This window comes from Armigeres subalbatus, chromosome 1 (assembly GCF_024139115.2).
Source record: "Armigeres subalbatus isolate Guangzhou_Male chromosome 1, GZ_Asu_2, whole genome shotgun sequence".
Lineage (NCBI taxonomy): Eukaryota > Metazoa > Arthropoda > Insecta > Diptera > Culicidae > Armigeres > Armigeres subalbatus.
Genome location: NC_085139.1, coordinates 1,705,747 through 1,717,496, shown reverse-complemented (window position 1 = coordinate 1,717,496; position 11,750 = coordinate 1,705,747).

Sequence of the window (11,750 nt, the reverse complement as noted above, 5' to 3'; positions counted from 1 at the left end):
AACAGCAGACCTACGGAGATCTCCTCCTCTTTTAAACGGTAGTAAATGTTGCGCTTTGGCTTACATTGGAACAACAAAGTCGATAACAACGACTACGACAAATGACTTAACTGGTTGAAGGAGCATCCACGACTATAGTGTAGGATTGCCAATCCGGAGATGGCGAGATCGATTCTCGGTCCGGTTTTAGATGATTCCGGGTTGGAATCATTCTCCCTGTATGCAAAGTGTATTAATCATGTCTTTCACTAGAAACAAAGAAGTTTTGTTCAAAAGCTTTAATGGTTGGTGGTGGTGGTGAACCACTTCAGTTTTGTGAACAAATAAAATATTTAGTGGTTTCGAATGCCAAACTGAACTGGTATGCTCATATAAAGACCGTGATTGGGAAAGAAACTAGTTGCATTATGGCTATGTTCCTCAACTAAATTTACATATTAGTGGTCGGTTCAACAGTTACGTATGCTTCGCTTGTGTAGTGACCGAAAACAAAAGAGGTTAACGTATAAAGGAAGCTAGCAAAACTTCAACGCCTAGTGTCGATAGCAATAGAACATTAATATTCTTTCAACCCGTTTAAAGGTTTCATCAAGATTTGTAACAGTTTCCGAAATATTGAGCGTGGAACCATTTTTCGTTTTTGGTCCAATGTCACCCCCTAATGACGGTATCAAAGATGACGAGGTACAGCAGCAAATAATGGGTTAGGGACAAAAGGTCGAAAGGACAAAAGGTCGAAAGGGCAAAAGGTCGAAGGGAGAAAAGGTCGAAAAGGACAAAAGGTCGAAAGGACAAAACGTCGAACGGGACAAAAGGTCGAAAGGACAAAACGTCGAACGGGACAAAAAGTCGGAAGAAACAAAATATCAATAAGATTAAAAAGGCGAAAGGGACAAAAGGTCGAAATAGACAAGAAACTGTAACGGAGAAAATCAATCTCGCACCAGAGTTGGCCTGCACAGTTTGAAAAAATCTGCTCTTTTATCTTTCACATTTTTTAACAATTAAAAAGTAATTGCATTCGACAGGGGACAAAGCCTTGTTGATCACTATTGAATTTGATAACGATAAACCATTCCGTTTAAAAGTTATTAAGAAAATGGAATCGATCTATATAAGTGCCATATAAGGTTGGTGTCTTGGCTAAATGCGAGAAAGGTAATATCACCACTCGGTGAATCCAGTTGGGTTTTTCTTTCGACCTTTTGTCCTTTCGACCTTTTGTCTTTCGATCTTTTGTTATACATTCGCATACAATGGTAGATGTCATCATGAAATGCCGTTAACCATCTCCGTTTCGAACGCTGCGGATCAAATGGCTGCTGCATTGGCACCGTGTCAAATGCCGAGTAGCTCCGCAACAGTTCACTAATAAACCACGATTGGAACTCGAGGCTGTCGGGCTTTACGTATGGTTATCACATACCGTTCAAGAGGTGCCAATCTTCCATCGTACGCTGTGCTGGCCTTTTTCGAGACACGTTCTATGCTGAATCAACTCGGACTACCGGCGCTGCGGCCAGAACGTCGGCAACAGTATAAGCGAGATCCTCGAAATATCCGGAGCACATGAATGTACATAGTTGGGTCGCTGGCAAGCAAAATTCTGTCATTTACTCTACCAGAGTTGTCACCAGAAGATACGTGGTTCAGTGATCCTGAGGACTCCTGACTTTTTGGTGCCCTAAAGACGACTGTCCGAAACCGCATTATCGCGAAGATTCGATGAATTCGATATCTTATCTTCGCTTGTAGTGCACCACACCCCACCGGAATCAATGATCACGATCACCGAAATATGGCTGACTATATTATTTGTCACCAAGACAGGACGATGAAGGAATCATGCACATGCGAACCAGTATTGCTGCATGCCACTGATTATAAAAACCCTTTCGTATTTGCCCTAGGCAAGTGCGTAAGGATTGCCAGTGGCAGGGGAAGAGGCCTCAAAAGGCCCTCCCGATTCAAAACGCCTTCCGGGTATTCCCTCGTTTTACCGTGTTTGGGAAGGCCATGATTAAACTAGACCTAAAATTATGTAGGTTAAGCGAAAACAAGTGTCAAAATAATAGATAGCAGGGCCGGAAAAACCAAAGTTTTCCACGTTATGATGAAACATCTAACATTTCGGCGAGGAAAGATGCCCTAGTGGGACTAACCTACAATGTACTACGCGTCTCCATGCGCTGTCCGTCCATACCAGAATGTTGATTCGCCAACGCATGGTGCGTTGTACCTTAAGAGCTGCCAGCTAAAAGGCGTTTTGCTTCATGAGTTTTCCGGCAACAAAATATCAAACCTTTTTTGAAATGTGAATATTATCAATATGATTGAGATTTTCAGCAATTTTGAGATGCCATCAGCTAGCTATATTGTTTTACTGTTGCATGAGGTAAAATACCCATGAAAATCGTTACAGCTAAGAAAATTCTGAAGTATTTGCTTAACTAGGGCATATTGCCCTCTTCCCCTACAGGCCTAGTTCACAGCATTCTCATGACCGTTCATACCCCACGGGTCCGATCAAAGTCACCATAGGCAGAAAAATAGATAAGCGGTAAGTAATGATTATCACGTGTTTGACTATCCGAGGGATACACGTCAAATACTCGCTTAGCATGAGGTCCTGCATTATGGGCTTCCGGAACTTCAAGGCCCACTACAACAACCGTGGCTCAAACTTTGTGGGTACAAATAAGGATTTGAGGCAGATCAATGAAACCACGGACAAGCTGAGAATATCGGAATCGAGTGAGTCTTCAAACCGCATCTCACACCGCACAGGAGGGGGGTAGCTGAGAGCGGCAGATCCTCCCGACGAAGTTCTCCGTGATCTGATGACACAGATTTAGCACACGATGAACTCGCGGCCCCTATCTCACGTGTCGATAGATGATTACACGGCATCAGCGCTGACACCGAACCACTTTCTACTCGGTGCGATTAAAGGATCGAAGTCGCTAACCGATCTCGATGGCAGCGGTACCTGGTTTATATCCCAAATCCTGGCAAACCAATTCTGGAAACGCTGAGTAATGTACTACCTGCCAGAAATTACACGTCGTAGTAAATTGTTTGATCTTCTACATGTGAGATGACGTGATCATTACTGACCCGGTGCTGTTGACCCCTGGTAATTATCCGCAACTGTTGATCAAAAGGGAAGATCATTGCCATCAAAATCAGCAGAAGAAGGTAGAGCAAGAGTACGCAACTAGTGCTCATACGAATACTGAGCTCTTAAAAAGCAATATTTTATTTATCGAATCCGGTAATTTTTATATTGTTCTTTGTTATGATTAGCAATAAAAATTGAAAAACGGGAACTGGGATCGTGGAAGCGTTATTTAAGGTTCTACCTCAAACTATTCCACTCATCAGATAGTTAAGAGTCCTCAGTGTGTAAAGTTTCTGGATATTTAACCAAAATACATACGAATAGAATGCATTTGGCAGATCTTGACTACTCCTGGCTTACAATTGACTTGAATCTTGTCATCTAATATATGTTCTTAAACATGCGACTAATTTATTAAATAGAAAGTGATCGTTAATTTTATCACTGTGCCTAGAGTTCGTCACAATCAGTCTTCAAGGTGCAGCCCCGCGCAAATGTTTATCCGTGCTGCCGCACTCGAATGAACATTCGCTTCGGGCTCGAACGTGCACTCGTAAAAATGAGCATGAACCCGAGCGTAGGCTGGATGCTCATGTTTTGCACCGCGCTCACAGCGATGCTCGAACATTGATGTTTTCAGCGCGGCTGTGAGCGCCGCTTTGAGCACGATACAAAACATCGGTTACAATCAACAGACTTTGCTTGGTTGGCTTGGCTTAGCATTTTAGTGTTGAAACTCTAGTTTTAATATAATTGAATTTCAATGGTTCGATGATACTTTGTTCGTAAAAGTAAAAAGGAACTCATTTATCATCTTGTTATGCGCGTAGATATTTAAAATATCCTCAATGACAGAGTAAAAGGACAATCTACGAAAAATATAAGCATAAGAAAAGTCCAACCCTGTACTTCTAACCATTTTCAGTTGAATGTCCTTTAGACATGTTGATAACAGTTTCAAAAATTTTTTCGGTTGCTTCCCTGTGCATTTTTATTTTTAATATTGTCTTTACGCTACTTTGTCGACTTTGAAAAAGGTGGGAACTTTAAGTTTTATGTAATTTCCTTTAAAAGTCGCACTACTTGCTGACTTATCTTTACACAAGTTAAAAATTGTCTTATGAATGTTTATACTGGGGTCGCTTTTAAGTGGATTTCATGAATCACGCGATTTTTAAGCGGATTTCGACATTTACACCGTTTTTCTACGCGAATTTTTTTTACAAAGTTTTTCTATGCGGATGTACGTGGAACGTATTCCCCTCGCAAGACCGACCTCACTGTATTTGATTCAAGCGAGTAGGAACGGGGTATATTTTAAAATGCCGCTAAAGTTTACGATATTGGAGGACGGTTTTGTAGTCCGTGATTTTTTTTACCTTCAGTCATTATCAAAGTATACATCATCGGAAATCATGTTCAAATAATCAAATATGGATCGTATATTTTGTGTATGCAGGGTACCTGTCACAGAACCCGAAATTTATAGAATTTTACGTAATGTGACTAAGATGTCCGGCACTGAGGGATTTCTGTCTACTTGGGATGGAAATGTGTGTACATATTTTGGCAATGCAATAATCAAGAATCAGAAGTATTCAATTCATGACTATATAAGCCTCCATGTGAAATCGGAATTATTGAACAACTAATGCATAAATTTTAACTCACGTACTTTACTATGTATCTACCTACTGAAGAAATAAAAAACAATTCTATATGTTCAACACAATTTGTTGAGGGTTTGTGGAAAACAAAATAAGTTGACACATAGTCTACAATATCGAAACATTTTTTTTCATCTTCAATGGGTCTACATTTCAATTGCAACTTGACCTGTTTTCAACTAAGTGTTTCCTATTAGCATTTAAAGGAACCGTTACAAATGAGGCTTTTCTATGCCTGCCATTGTATACATGTGTTTTGTGTATCTTATGTAACAAACACAATGAATATACTTTGCCCAGGGCGTCAAAAATGTTTTCCTCACGAAAACACTCTAGACTGGACCCAAACATGCTAGTGGCAATTAATTAACTAATCCGTTTATTGTACACTTTTTATGTTTTTGTTTATTAGGAAGATTTTATATTTCATTTGTTTCCCCAATTGAGTTTCATTATTTTAATGAAGCTGGATAGAAACAATAATGTTATGTACCATCTTTGCTAACACACTAAATTTTCATGTTAAAGTTAAAACATAACACGCTTGCTTTTCGCATACTAAAGGACCACGCAGAATGGGTATACTTTTGCGAACGTTTTGACTGTTTTCCCGTTTTGAGGCACGCAAATGCAAATGCTGAAAGCACAAATTGTTTTCATCTACCAACTCCGATTCATCTTTTTTTGCTATGCCGCTCAACTATGGCGAATACGAAACGTGCCGCATAATCCTAAAGCATCGCGCTCGGTCCAAAACCTATTCTCACAGCCTCAGTTCTCAGCCTAAGCACACAGTCTGAGCACACAGCATGCTGGATGAGCACACAGCCTGAACACACAGCCCAAGTTTTGAACTTGAGCTCGAGCCTCAGCTTAGCCGCACCGCGTTCATTTTTCGCACCCATGTTCAATGCTGATGGTGAACACGAGCTTGAAGGAGAACGCGCTCAGGATGAACATGAACTTGCAAAAACTGCACTCAAGCTCAGCGCCGCTCATGTTTTCGTGAAGACTGGTCACAATGTCTAATAGATTTCCAATCAAATTTATATGAGATGATTTCGAAAATTAATTTTAAAGCTTTTAAAATATTGATAAAAAATCATTGGAATAGTAAATAATTTATTATCAATTCTATAGATTTTTCAAATATTTAAACTGTTTCGGGCTATATATCTGAATTAAAGCAAAAATCAAATAAATCGCTTTGCTGTTGTGCTGGATTTTGACCACTGACCACAATCCTGCAAAACTGAAAACCTGTGATAAACCAAAAATGCATTTTTCATCCGATATCCAAACACCGGCCTACATAGTAATCGATTCAAGGCCCAACAAACAACGCAGTCTAAACATTGTCTGCCCTGATCAAACCTTGACTTCCAACTTGGTGCTCCTCTGCGAGGCACTGTTTATTGGCTTTCTAAGCGTCCTTCTTTCGCACGGGTTTCGTCGACGTAGTCGATTTTTATATTTGCTTTGCAAAATCTATTAATATTTAGCCAACTTATAGTGAGCGCGAAAAGATTACTTTGTTGCAGCCAACCAGTCAACCCGCGTGCTGTCTTGAAATTCCAATGAATTTCCTCGCCCTTCTGTTCGCTGAACCGGGTGCTCTTCGCGTGGTGAATTTTAAAACTACACTCTTAAGCACATGGCACAGGAAGGAAGTTGCTAGCAGTTATTTTTTGCCTTTTCTGCTGTTTTTGCAAACGTAAGACTTTTTCCTGGTTTGATGCTGAATGTGGCTGGCTCTTGATTTGTCTACCCCTCTGTTGTCATAACGCCACCACCAACGTGCCCAACTTTTTCTAACCGATCGATGGAGGACTTGAATCGCACATAGAAGTCGTCGTAGGGTTTCTTATTGGCCTAGTGAGCCCTTCCTATTCAAAGACGGTGAGAAATATGCTTTTCTGATGGAAACAAAAACCTCGGATGGTTTATTTTCCGAAATTAAAATGTTTTCAACTCATATTTGAACTAAATGTCATGCAAAATGTCAATAGTAGCGTAAAGCCAAAATGAAAATAAGAAGAGGAGAAGAGTACTGTAATCGTCTATGGAGCATCACATAGCGAGAAAAAGAAAACAAACCATTCTGTGCTCGATTTTATCTGTGTGTTCATGCTTTTTTGGGGGAAAATCCGGGCCAGGCAGACGCCACTCCAATTGCGTGCAGAAGCGGGGGTGTCGCGGGCCGGAGGATTTCTGGTCACCGGAGAGCGTCATCATCCAAAGGTCCAGAGCGATATAGTGTTCTCTTTCGTATGGCATTTGAGTGCCGTTGCGCTTCCCGAATCTTCATGCTGCTCTCGAATTATTCCGATGTAGCACATAGGACCAGAAAACCTGTTTCTCCCGTTTTTAGCGTATAGTACCCGTGTCAGTAAACGCTCGGCCGTAGCAGTTGGCCCCTTGGTGACTCGGCGTTCGAGAGTGCACTTCTTTTTATAGCGAAGATATAATCGTTTCATTCACACTTATTGCAGCTCGTTACGATGCCGCTTTATGTACTCTCCGGTGATAGCTCGCGGAAAATGAGCGGGAGATGCACTTTTTTAAATACCATCACCGCTTGTGCCCTATGTATCTGCCAAACCGGCTATCGGTGTGGGAAACTCTGCGCAAAAGTGGAAGCCGTTTTCAGGCATGAAGAAATCAGGAAATTCTTACCCACTCCTAATAATCGCTTTATCAGGCGGTAGAGAACGAGCATGACTAGGAAAGACAAAGAGATTTCTAGGAGAGTATTTGGAAGTGAGCTTCTATCGCATTGTGCATCATTTAATTGCATTCTTTTGGAAATTGTTTGCACATATTCGACTATGAGTTTCCCTGAATTGCATACTGCATTGCATTTTAATGATTTCTAGGAATGCAAAGTTCTCAATTAAAATTATGGAACGTGATACTAAATTTTAGGTTTGAGATTCTTATCAACCTTCATGCTCTTAAAGAAGCGAAATGAGGATTCTCCGTGAATTCCAGGATATTAATAAAATGATTTGTTAATCTGTAGTGTACGAAATTTTATAATTCTCATGGAAATTCCGAAAAAAATCCATAATTTCCCTTACAGCATTTTGTACTCCAGCTTTCTGTTTTAGGCAGTATTTTTCGAGAATTTATTTCTTAGATATAAATTTTTCAGAATCTAATCAAGTTCTTTCGACGGAAAATCAAAGATATTACAACTAATATTTGAATGAAGCTCGAGTCACCTCATACCAAGCCGAGAGAAGAAAATTAATTTTAAACTGAATAGTCAACTTGAGCAGTTATTTTACTATTTTGCTTTCTTTGATTTCTTTTGATATTTTTGATTTCTGTAGTATTCAAATATTTTTTCACATAATCTGATCAACAATTGACCAAAATTTTCCGAATAAGCGAAATTAAAAGCAATTGGGTGGATTGGGGTTTTTTTCGAACAATACTTTTTCATTTCCTAATCAATTTTCGACGCGATGCACCCTATTGTTCGTTTATCACTGGTGTTTTTTATCGACTGTATTGGCAGCCAGCAAAATCTAGCAAAACATTACAGGGCCTTTTTGTGTAGAATGGTAGAATATATTTTATTGCGCCTCTTCCATGTAGAGCTAAGAGTTCGTGGACCCATTTGTAATTGAAACCTTTTTCAGAAATTTTCGTCTTCGAAAAATTGCTAGTAGTTTTTTTTTTAATAATAGTAGTAAATTTTAATATTCAATAAGCTGATAGATAGATTGTCTTTATTGAAGAGGCCCAAGACTGGCTCTCCTCTAGTAAATAATAGGTGGTGACTCAGATACCTTTCAAGGCATTCCGACTAGAAGTGCATAACAAAAACTGAACACAATTATAACACATTTAATCCATAAAATCAAATTGGATACGCCTTCAATAGCTGTTCCTTTCCAGTTCATCCAAGAATTCCCTGGAGTATCGTTCTTAAGGTCTACACGCGTAACCAAAAGGATGATATTTTTCATGATTCATGGCCTATTTTATGCAGGAAACCAAATTGGATTCGCTTTCGATAACTGTTCCGCTCCAGGTCATCCAAGAATTCCCTGGAGTTTGGGCGTTAAGGTCTACACGCGTAACCAAAGGGCTGTTATATCTTTTTTAAATGGTTCATGTCCTATTCGATCTAGTGAACCAAATTGGATTCGACTTCAATAACTGATCCGTTTCAATTCATCCAAGAATTACCTGGAGTATAGGCCTTGAAGTCTACAGTCTGGAGTATAGGAATTGAGGTATACAAGAGTAACCAAAGGGTTATTGTCTCTATTTGAAAATGGTCCATTAGCTTTTCAACTCAAAAAACAATTGAATTCGCCTTTGATAGCTGTTTTGTTCTAGATCAGTGATGCTCAGCACTTTTGGCGTTTTTTCCTTAATTTTCTTCTCACACAATAAAAATGAGCTATCACATTACAAGTTAGTACTTGAACGAAAGCTTTGAAACATATACACCTTGGATACGCCTTCAACATATACATAACCAAAGGTTTGCTATCTCTTTTTGAAAATAGTTCATGATCTATTGGACCTATTCCACCAAATAAGTGGTTCTCAACCTTTTTAATGAGAGGTACCCCTTCAAACTTTTGAATTAATTGAATTAATTAAAACATGAAGCGAAAATATGAAAACAAGCGTAACTGAAAATGGACATTGAAACTGGCGGCATATAGCCCATAGTTAGCTTACAACGTATATTCTTAACGGCTCTCCATGATTTTTTTTTAATTATTCCGTGCAATTTTCCAATTCACATTGAGATTAACTATCAAGCTTCCTACAGGACTATTGGAGGCTTCTGAGTCCCGAACCACTTGAAAGTAGGCTTCTGCGCCTCTTGAAGGGAGGTTTCCGAGCCTCTTGAAAGGAGGCTTCCGAGCCTCTTGAAATGAGGCTTCCGATCCACTTGAAAGATGGTTTCCGAGCTGCTGGAAAGGACGCTTCCGAGCCTCTTGGAAGGAAGCTTCCGAGCCTTTTGAAAGGAAGCTACCAAGCCTCTTGAAAGGAGGCTTCCAAGCCCCTTAAAGGGAGGTTTCCAAGCCTTAAAAGGAGGCTCCAAAGCCTTTTGACTGAAGGTGGCCAGGTTACTTAAAACAAGGATTCCGGGTCTCTTGTAAAAAGACTTTCGGGCTTCTGAAAAAAGGCTTTCAGGCCACTTGAAGAAGGCTTCCTGGCCTCTTGAAAGAAGGCTTCCGGGCCTCTTAAAAGGAGGCTTCCTGGCCTCTTGAAAGGAGGCTTTCGGGCCTCTTGAAAGGAGGCTTCAGGCCTCTTGAAAGGAGGCTCCTGGCCTCTTGAAAGGAGGCTTCCGGGCCTCTTGAAAGGAGGCTTTCGGGCCTCTTGAAAGGAGGCTTCCGGGGCTCTTGAAAGGAGGCTTTCAGGGTCTCTTGAAAGGGAGACTTCCGGGCCTCTTGAAAGGAGGCTTCCGGGTTCTCTTGAAAGCAGGCTTCCGGGTTCTCTTGAAAGGAGGCTTCCGGGCCTCTTGGAAGGAGGGTCCGGGCCTCTTGAAAAGAGGGTTCCGGGCCTCTTGAAAGGAGGGTTCCGGGCCTCTTGAAAGGAGGGTTCCGGGCCTCTTGAAAGAAGGCTTCCGGGCCTCTTGAAAGGAGGCTTCCGGGCCTCTTGAAAGGAGGCTTCCGCCTCTTGAAAGGAGGCTTCCAGGCCTCTTGAAAGGAGGCTTCGGGCCTCTTGAAAGGAGGCTTCCGGGCCTCTTGAAAGGAGGCTTCCGGGCCTCTTGAAAGGAGGCTTCCGAGCCTCTTGAAAGGAGGCTTCCGAGCCTCTTGAAAGGAGGCTTCCGGCCCTCTTGAAAGGAGGCTTCCGGCCCTCTTGAAAGGAGGCTTCCGGGCCTTTTGAAAGGAGGCTTCCGGGCCTCTTGAAAGGAGGCTTCCGGGCCTCTTGAAAGGAGGCTTCCGGGCCTCTTGAAATGAGGCTTCCGGGCCTCTTGAAATGAGGCTTCCGGGCCTCTTGAAAGGAGGCTCTTAGAAGTAGACTCACAAGCCCCTAAAAAGAGCCTTCCGAGCCTTTTGAAAGGAACCTTCTGAGCCTCTTGAAAGGAGGCCTCTTAAAACGATGCTTCTAGACCTCTTGAAAGGAGTCGACCTTCGAGCAGCTTGGAAGAACGCTTCCGAGAAGCGTAGAAAGATGCTTCTAATCCTCTTGCAACGAAACAATCGAGCTTTTAGCTAATTTTAGATTTCAGTTGAAAAGCATATTCTGAACATATTCCTCAACATTTTGTTGTTATGTTTGTTGGTTGTGGAGGTCAGGATTCAGTTGGCTTTGATTTACTGATCGCTATGCATATTATGTACAAGACAAAGTTTTGATATAAAAAATACAAAATTATCAAAACATTATCAATATGTTTTGACTGGAATTGTACTAAGTCTGCCATTACGCATTTTTGTCCGAGGTACCCCCTGCGGCTAGCAAAGGTACCCCAGGGGTACATGTACCCCAGTTTGAGAACCGCTGCACCAAATTAACTATTTCAGGATGGATGGGTCATATATGCCCAGCATTCTGGGTTGGCTGTGTAAAATCACAGAATAGAGATAGATCACCACTTTCTTGAGCAAAACTGTTCAGCAGGATGTTGACTTTGAAGGAAAAATATCAGGGGTTAAGTTTGACTATACCCTGAAGACCCAGATATCCGAAACCTTGGGAAGGTTTCACTTCTGAGAGCATGCAAATGAATTTGGCATGTGTGAATCAGAAAACACATTATTTGATAGTTCTGAATACTCAGACAAGTTGAGCCATCCTGAACGTTATGCCTGTGATTAATTTTCAGGAATACGAGATGCTTAAGGTACTTCAAAACGTTCTGGAGTTCAGCCCACGGTATCTATCAGATAAATCAAAACTTTTGCAATGTCCTCATCGTCGGTATACACCCAATCTGGTTCAATAAGTATATACGCATAATGCAAACCCAATTCCCTTGAATA